This window comes from Cupressus sempervirens, chromosome 4 (assembly GCF_028749045.1).
Source record: "Cupressus sempervirens isolate cs-2001-9-10 chromosome 4, ASM2874904v1, whole genome shotgun sequence".
In the NCBI taxonomy this organism is placed as follows: Eukaryota; Viridiplantae; Streptophyta; class Pinopsida; order Cupressales; family Cupressaceae; genus Cupressus; species Cupressus sempervirens.
Window position 1 is genome coordinate 589,790,055 of NC_143121.1, and position 8,338 is coordinate 589,798,392.

Sequence of the window (8,338 nt, forward strand, 5' to 3'; positions counted from 1 at the left end):
ACATAGCAATAGTGATTTCATTAATATTATTCACCTATCTTTGAACAATATCTGGCCAATTTTGACAACATTTGATCTAACATTAAATAAGCGTATTGTCAATGACATTTTTTTCTTTGTAGTCTTTATTGCTTGGCTTTATGTTTCGTCAATTGTCTTATCTGAACCACTATGCTTAGCCAATTCCCAGATCTAAATCTTTAGGAAATCCACCGTATTTTGATTTGGATTTATACTGTGCACTGTATAGGTGTCATATTGTCAGCGAAGATGTCAGTTTTGGGAGAAAATGTGGTCACAATTCTTTGGTCTGTCTTTTACTCATTGTCTTGGGGAATGTTTTCCGGCTGTCTGTCGACTGCATTTAATTGGATTCTTCAATTCTGGTCATCTAAAGTTCCTATTTATTAGTAATTGTTGATTTCGGAGGCATCGGGAAAATTGGACAGTCCCTTTTGTATGCTTCTGAGAAGTAGTTTTGTTGCAGAAAACAGGTATGTTTTTCTCCTTTTGTGATGTATTTTGCTTAAGATTTTGTTGCAGAGAATAGCTATGTTTTTCATTTGTTGATACTGCTTCCTTCACGACTTTTTCTAGAAAATTGTTTCAGGTTTGATATGCGTTCTGTGTGTATAGATGGCTTATCTTTCTATTTACTCTTCAATATTGGTTTGGCCTTTTGGTAGCTCGTCTTCTCATATTTGTGAGGATTTCAGCGTGCCTGATAGAGGCCTATATTTTAGCAAGCTCTGTTGAGTCGCTGTATTTAGGCAAAAGTTCTTTCCTGCGAGCAAATGTTGTTCTGCAAAATCTGTACTGAACAACAACAACAACAAATCGATCAATAAACAAGCGAATCTAGGTATATACATAATTCATTTATGTTTAGCCTTTGGAGTAATGGGCAGCCCCGAAATCCATTCAGGCGCCAAGTACCCTCTGGTTCCTCTCATGGTCGTCAAAACATGGCTAAACTCTCTTCCCATCAATTTCGACAGCCCAAAATCGGCAACCTTGGGGGAAAAATCCCCGTCAATCAGTATATTCTCAGGCTTGATATCACAATGTATGATACAATCCCTGCACTTTTCATACAAATACAGGATCCCACGGGCCGTTTCGAGTGCAATGCCGAATCAGGTCTTCCAGTCCAAGACCGGAGCGCCCTCATTCTTAGAAAACAACCATTTATCCAGCGATCCATTGGGGAGATAATCATAAACCAACATTCTACTCGATCCCTCGGAGCAAAATCCTCTAAGGCGGATCAAATTCACATGCTGAATAGTCCCAATTGTGCTGACCTCCATTCGAAACTGCTTCTCCCCCTGACTGATACCCTCGAGCTTCTTCACCGCCACTAGGGTTTTCCCCTTATCCCCCAAAGTCCCCTTGAAAATGGATCCAAATCCTCCTCCACCTAGCCGCTCGTTAAAATTCTTGGTCACAGATTGAAGCTCCCTGTAGCTGTAAACGGTGAGAGGACCGAAATAATCTGCCGATTGAAGCGGCGATCTCCGACGCCGGATGTAGCAGAAAACCACAAATCCCACCACCAGAAGAGCTACGGCTCCACCAATTGCACCGCCCAAAAAGCCCGCTCCCGGCGATTTCCCCTTCGATCCCGCTGGCGGGACGTCCACCGCGGCTAATCGAACAAAAATGGAGCCACTCGCCGAGGAAGAATCCACCAAATCGAGAAAATCGCCGGCCCACTGCTTGCAATCCCCTCCATCATAGGCATACGTCGTGCAGGAGCAATTCCTCAGACAAGAACTCCGACAATTTTCATCAGATCCTGATTGATCCAGATTCACAAACCCCTTCGGAGTCGATTTCCCGGTGAGTTCAGTGAATCCATCGGTGCTCATATTGCTACTGCAATCCAATCTGGTCCGTCTTGTGCAGCCGCCGGACCAGACCTGACCCTGCCATGCCCTTTCATCGGTTGGAGTGAAACCATTCAAGCAGCTGCAAAATTGCACATTGTTCGTCGTACAGGTCCCATAAGCCCCACAAAGTGCATAAACCTGGCATTGATCTCGAGGCTGGGCCCAAAACATGGTCCATACATTTGTATTGTCCAACTGACTCCACACCTTAATGTCACCCGTCTCTGACATGACGAAACGAGTCGGCGCAGTTACTTCTGGCTTGACGCTGTAGGTAAAATACCTGCATTTCCATGATTTGTTTCAGGCCACTATTTTAATTTATAAGAACATGTAAAATTCACATTTCCCATTGGCTGTTGTGGTGAACACTAGGGTATTGAGCTTTTTACATTGTATTTAAAAAATGAATTTGTGGCAATGCTGGCGAATGGATGAAATTTATAGAAAGTTTGTTATTCTTTATATATTGTACAATTTTTGGTTTAGTAATCTTTATGAAAATAAATATAATACATTTGTAAGAAATGATTTTGTGAACTATGTAATTAATTGTTCTTCTCTTTCTCTTTGTCAACTGCAAAGGTCGTGAAAGAGACATTGAAGGTTGTCAAACTGGAAGAACATCTCAGAAACAATTGATAATTAACTAGTATGTTTCCATCCTTTTCTGCTCACAAAATTGTACTATCACATGTCAATGAATTAAAATGCATTTATAATTTGTGGTTTCTCAAATATTTGCAATGCATTTATATTCCTTGAATTAAACCAAAACTTGATCAATTTAATGTACATTTCCTCGTTTTCTTTTATCATCTTTGTTCTTGCCCTCATCATTATTTTCCCCATCTTTTCTCTTTTCCATCTTTTCTTGGTCAGTATTTCTCTTTTTCTTCTCATAGTTCTTTTCTTTACCACTATGTTTACCCTTCTTATCGTCTTCCTTTTTTTTGGTCTTTCTCCTTAATCTTGTCTTGCTTTTCCTTGTTGATTGTGTTTTCCCTTTTTAGCATCCTTGTCCTTTTCCTTCTGTCACTTATCTTTATCCACAGCCTCATCCTTTTTAGCATCCTTCTCCTTTTCCTTGTCTTGCTTTTCCTTATCCACAACCTAATTTTGTTTTGGATGCATTGTATTTATTTTTATTTAGATTATGACAATGAATATTGAACAAGTGATATAAGCCATATTTGTACTATTTTTAGTACACATTCCTCTTCATTTTGAAATATTCTATAATGCATTCTATGATTCAAATATTTATATTTTATACAATTTTTTTGTTCATTAATCTTTATCAAAATAAATATAGTAGATTTGTAAGGAATGATAATGTGAATTATGTAATTAATTGTTCTCCTCCATTTGTTTTTCAGGTGCAAAGGTTGTAAAAAAGACACTGAAGGTTGTGAAAGTAGAACAACGTCTCAAAAACAACTGATAACTAACTGGTATGTTTCCATCCTTTTTTTCTTACAAAATAACGCAAGTATTACGAAAAACATATAATTTAGATTTAGTCTTAAAAATGAGAACTTAATTAGTCAATAAATAACAGGACATGGGTAGAATTTATTTTACAAGTTGAAAATTGTACTATCATATGTCATTGAATTAAAGTGCATTTATAATTTGTGGTTTCTCAAATATTTACGATGCATTCATATGCCTCAAAATGCATACTTGTCTATAAATAGTAACAATGTATAGGGTCCTACTACATCATCCTACTCTTTATTGTACATATCTGAAATTTTTGTGTTATCTATCTATAGAAACCTACATATTAATTAGATGCATATGAATTTCCCGCCAACAATATCTCTAAAAAAATGGAAAACATTGAACTTAAGCTATATCTTAGAATTCAATTATTCGTAGAAAAAACTAAGAAATGTTGGTCGTTTTCAACAGGTTTTCCTCTGTCCACATTGCATCAGTATGAATACTATAAATGCATCTACTATAACATATCCTCGAACAGATGAATTCTCTGAATTTCCACAACTTTGTATCCTTGAAGAATCCAACAACTTCCAAGTGAATGCCAAAGAAAAATATTGGAAAGCTATTTTTATGACAACCATGCTCCAATGTTTCGATATCATGGATGGGGAAACATTGAGCCGATAGAAGAGACCAATGAAATTCATGTTTTGTCTCCATTCATGACAAATGGAGAATTAATTTACCTAAAATATCTGGTGCGGATATATAGGGAAGCTCATATAATAATTCGTTGTCAAGATATTTTAATTCATTTCCCTCACGGAAATCATAGTGTTCAAGAATTAACTGCCATTTTCAATCCAGCAACTAAAATGCTATTTTGTCAGCTATCACCATTTAGGGCAAGTACTAAAAATGACACACTTATGTACATAATAAACCTTATCATCTCATATCGAACTCTTTCACTTGAATGGATTATAAGATATGATAATATAGAGCTTGTAGGACAATGGTATGATGATGATAGAGGACATCTAGCAACTAAAACCATAAAGCATCATTACTCATACCATTATTTGTTTGAATTTTCAAATAGTGACATGTCACCTGGCATTCATCTTGTAGCAGATATTGGAAGATGGCATATCCCAAATGGATGAATTAAGTATTACATCATGACGATTGACAGAAGCAAATACTTATGATGTATAAGATTAGCCTCCATTTCTGAAAAGTTGAAAAAATCTAGAGCAATATGTATCTGCTCATTGGCATGTCAATAATGTCTGCATATCTAAGTTTACCTAACTATGTCTTTTACTATTACAAACTTATAGCAATTTCATGAATTGCACTTAACATGGAAGGATAATAATCTCTTTAGCTTGGAAGGTTGTCATCTTTTTAAAATATATTCATGTGGCAGGATTGACACATTTCAGGGACACATCTATTTTCTATAAATTTCAATTTCACATCAAGAGCCATTGAAGTTGTTCAAAAGTCGCTGTTGGAAACTCTCAACAAACAATGGAACTTCTTGAAATGGTATTGGGAGTTGAATTTTTCTCTCTCTTGCTTCTATTTTTCACTATGAATGAAACACCTACTTTCGTTTATTTGTTGACTTTGAATGTAGTACTCTTCTATGTAATTCTCTATTTATTTGAGAAATATATGTAATGTCCATTGCGAAGAAGAATTTCACAGACAATAAAGTAAATATTATTGCATTCAAATGTAGTTAATGTTGATGATATCATGACACGACTTCATCACCCAATCTAATGAATAAGTATATCTTGTAATTAAAGTAATTTAAAATTGTCAAATATAATGACTTCTCCCTGTTTCATCCGTTCAAATAATCATGTTTATGTAAAAAAAAAATTCTCTTCACAGAAGCAATCAAAACCATGACTACTTTGATGCAAATACCAATTGTTGATTTAGATAATGAAGAAACATCAACTTTTGAAAAAATCAAGCAGACCTGTTGCAAAAGAAGGAAATGTTCCAAGCATAAAAAGTACAAGGGTGTGAGGAGACGACCTTGGGGTAGCTATGGTGCAGAAATAAGAAATCCAAAGACTAAAGATCGAAAATGGCTTGGAACATTTCGAACTCCTGAGGAAGCTGCAAATGCATATAGAGAAGCAGCTCTCTCCATGAAAGGTGTAACAGATTGTATAGATTGTCATATAAATTTGTTGGGAGCAAATAGTGAAGCAATTCATAGTGCTGATATAATGACAATGACAGAATCTCTTTCTCAAAGCAACCATATCTCAAAAAACATGGAAAGTCATGTCTGTGGAGAGTTGACTGATATCTGTCAAGGAAAAAAGTTCCACTCACCATGCCTTGATGATATTGCATTTGAGAATATACTGGCTTCTGATGCAGAATATTTACTGACATCTACAGATATGAATCACTGTCAATCAAGAAATTCTCAACATTTACAATGTCCAACAAAATTATCTACCTCATATGAACCCAACTATTGCACACAATATAGTTATCCTCAACAACAACCATTATACACCATAGATACCCAGAATCCACAACAAATAGAAGAACAAGAAAGCATATGCCAGCCATATAGTACTTCAACCATGCACAAAGTTGTTACCACAAAGCCAACATTAACATACAGTTCCAATGTTGGAGATACAAATTTTGACCAAGCAGCTATCAGAATTCTCAAATCTACAGACTTAGAATGGATGAAAGTACATGGTAGCATTGGTATGTCCTCAAACCTGTTGCTACATTTTACATTAATAGATTAATTGATTAGCATTTCTAAATGGAAAAAAAAAGTTACTACAATCAAAATATTGCCTCTGTACATATCCTCATTTCTGCTAACTACTTTATCTAACTATATCATTCCACAATCTAATGTAGGAAATGATACTATGGCAAGGCCTGCAAGAGAAGAAAGACTACCATGGAACCCAACTAGCCCAGTCATCCAGAAAAATACATACAATTGTGACTTGAGTTCAATGAACATTGAACATAGTATGCACCATAGAAGCGGGTCTACCTATGCAGCAAACAAACAAAGAATTAGCTCAACATCTAGTGATTTGCATGCCTCAAACAATCTTGACAATAAACAACTTGCATTGTATGACAAAATTAATTTGGAAATGAATGTCATAAAGTGCAAGGTATCGAAAATTGAGAGCATTGTAACTAATATTGAACACTGTCTATTTAATGCTCTCAATGGTAGTAGCCAACCACTATGAAATGTCTTGACACATTTATATGAAGGGTCTTGTTATTTAACAATTTAAAGCTTGAACAACGATTATTCAGAGAGTTCAGAAATCAATATTCATAAAAAGTATAAATGTTTGTGTAAAAGTGTGCAAAAAAATACTGTTACAATGTCTTTCACATAAAATTTATTTAGAAATGTAATTACTTTGTTACTTAGATTATCAAGTTTATTCAATTATTAGCCAATCTTATAACTAGTCACTATTTTCCAACATTTAAAGAAATCTTTCTTGAAAAATAATTCAAAAAAAGTGCCTTGTATTCTTAGATTATCAAAATTTTCAGAATATTACAATTACTAATAGTGTAATAGATCATGTGTAAATGAGTGAATTTGTAAAATACTATTGTCCATAATTCAAAACATTTTATATATCTAGTACTATTGGTTGAAATAGTATAATAGCAATGTTCAGATGATAGCCGTTTTTGAGTAAACTAACAAAATTTTCTACAAAAAATATTCTATATATAAAGTGACCCAATATAAATGAAACATTAATGTAAACATTGATTCATAATAAATGCAGGATGCCAACCTATAGCATATGGTGCACAATCAGAATGTAGCACATAACTATCAACATACTACATTTGAAACAAACAAAAAACTACAACTTGCAATTTAACAATAAAAAAAAAAAAGAATCAAACTCATTAGTAGAAGACTTCATTATATGAACAAATTGAACAATCAAACATCTACAAATCATGCAGCAAGACCAAAACAAATGTAATTGTAATGTACATTCAACTCACATTGACAAAACTCTTCTAAAGCATGGCTTATATAGGCCTCATGACTTCAAATACAATATCGGTGATTGTTTATTTGATACATTTGAATATCTACTAAAATTTCAACATACATCAAATGAAATTCGTAATGGAACAATAGATTTCTTCATTGCTTGCCTCCAAAATGGAGATGAGGAAGCTATCAATTCCTATAACCATGAACTCCACCCTCAAAGCCTGAGAGAGCTTCACAATGTAGAAGATATTACAACTTATTTGCAAAGAATGCGTTTATCCGCAAAACCATCAACTAAGACAAAGCAAAATGGTTTGTGGGGGGATATATTTTGCATACATTGGATATCAAAGTGGCTCAATATTCGTATGTGTTTGGTCTGCATCTTATGGAAAACGATATTTAGATTTTAACAACCACCTCAATTCTACTCCATTCAATATCCTCTTTCATGATGCAAATCCTTTGTCAGGGCACTTTGAACCATTGCTAACCAATGCAATCTTACAACAAAAACAACATAATATCAAATTGCACAGATTAAAAAAAATGATAAGAAACAATGGCAACACACCACTCAAAGAAAGAAAGCAAAAGAAAGAAACATTAAAGAACTACAATATGTCTGCCAATGATAAGCATAATATTGCAAAAAATCAACACAATATAACATTGCGTGCAGTGAAAAGATTAATTAGAAATAAAGCTTGCAACATTAATCAACAAACAATTACAACCGAAAACAATAATATTTTCTCGACTAATAACCAAAATAATATAAAACCACAAACTCAATCCAGAACAACAATAAATAGGAAAAGGAAATCAACTAAGACAACTTTGACACCAATTGATAAATTTTTTTCCACAGTAAAAGACACACCAAAATATCCTTGCACAATTTGTCAAATGCTCCATTTCAAGAAAGATATAAAACAAT

At 34.3% G+C, this 8,338-nt stretch overlaps 1 pseudogene; it reads right to left on the reverse strand.

Moving 5' to 3' along the window:
• Window positions 1-875: 875 nt before the first annotated feature.
• On the reverse strand, window positions 876-2,744 carry LOC149562583 (G-type lectin S-receptor-like serine/threonine-protein kinase At2g19130 pseudogene; annotated as a pseudogene).
• Window positions 2,745-8,338: the final 5,594 nt, after the last annotated feature.